Here is a 1251-nt window from a genome sequence, read left to right on the forward strand (position 1 = left end):
TCATGCCCTGACCCAAAACATGAGCTTTACTATAAAAACCCCGAAGTTAGGTTCACCATCTGCAACCTATCCTGTTTTTGTGTGAGGGAGCTGTTTTTGCGTTTTGTCTGTCCTTGCATAAATCTCAGGCTAGTGCCTGTTTTTTTTAACCCTGTGCCTTTACATCAGAGATGCTGGCCTGTGTCTTCTAATAAACCTCCTACAGCTTCTTACAGTTTTTTCTTTTATTTTTTAAAGACTTATTTATTTATTTATTTTTCACTGATGACAATTTATTTTAATGTGTTGGCTGCACGCAGATATATGTCAATTAAACCAGAACTTCTACATAGCAGGGGGCAATAATATGTCGTCATTCTGTGGGGAACTGTATGCATTTAATAATCCTCATGGTCTTTTAGTTTCTTGATTCTGTGCTTATGACGTGCAGTTTCTTTCTGCAGACGCTCAATCTCCTTCTTATGATGAACGATCTCATCTTCATGGTGCTCCTTCAAGGCTGCCAGCTGTTCTTTTGTCTTCTGTCGGAAGTATCGCTCCTCTTTGGCCTTCCCTCTCTTTGCAAAGGCCCCACCGGCCTCCCAGACGGAGCCCGCACTGGTTGGCATCATCGGCCCCTTCGGAGACGAAGCCTCGGGCTTGCATGGTCCGCGCGCCCCACACGCCCAGCCGCATCCGTGTGGCCAGAGCGGCAACGGCCATGGGTCCCCGCAGCACCTTCTCGTCACTGGCGCGGGTGGCGCAGCATCTCTCAAGACTTATTTATTTATGCATACAAAAACTGGGGAGTAGGCCAGAGTTGGGGGTGGGTGAGAGGATTCACCAGAGAGGGCTGGGAGCAGAACAGGCAGATCTACTGAAACACTGCTGAGGGGAGCAGCGGGTGAGAAAGGAGAGGTCTGCTGTGCCATGTGGGTAGCTCCATGGCCAGGGATTGAACTTCTGCTGCCGTGGCTGTGGATAACTTCATAGGTTGCATATTCTTTTTTAAAGATTTATTTATTTATGCATACAAGAATTGGGGTACAGGACAGAGATGTGGGGGGGAGAGGATTCATCAGTGGCAGAGTGGGGAACAGAATAGATCTTCTGAAATACACTACTGAGAGGAGCAGCAGGCAAGACAGGAGAGGTCTGCGGCACTATGTGGGACACCTCCCTGGCGGGGGATCCGACTTGTGCTGAGGTGGCTGCAAACAGCTACATAGGTTGCCTCTTAACTCCTTGATCCACTGGGGAGGCCCTCAGTAT

At 48.8% G+C, this 1251-nt stretch overlaps 1 pseudogene; it reads right to left on the minus strand.

Annotated features, from left to right (window-relative positions):
- Window positions 1-368: 368 nt before the first annotated feature.
- Window positions 369-702, minus strand: LOC119253225 (ATPase inhibitor, mitochondrial-like; annotated as a pseudogene).
- Window positions 703-1251: the final 549 nt, after the last annotated feature.

Source organism: Talpa occidentalis, unplaced genomic scaffold (genome assembly GCF_014898055.3).
Source record: "Talpa occidentalis isolate TD23 unplaced genomic scaffold, MPIMG_talOcc4v2.1 talOcc4.2, whole genome shotgun sequence".
Lineage (NCBI taxonomy): Eukaryota > Metazoa > Chordata > Mammalia > Eulipotyphla > Talpidae > Talpa > Talpa occidentalis.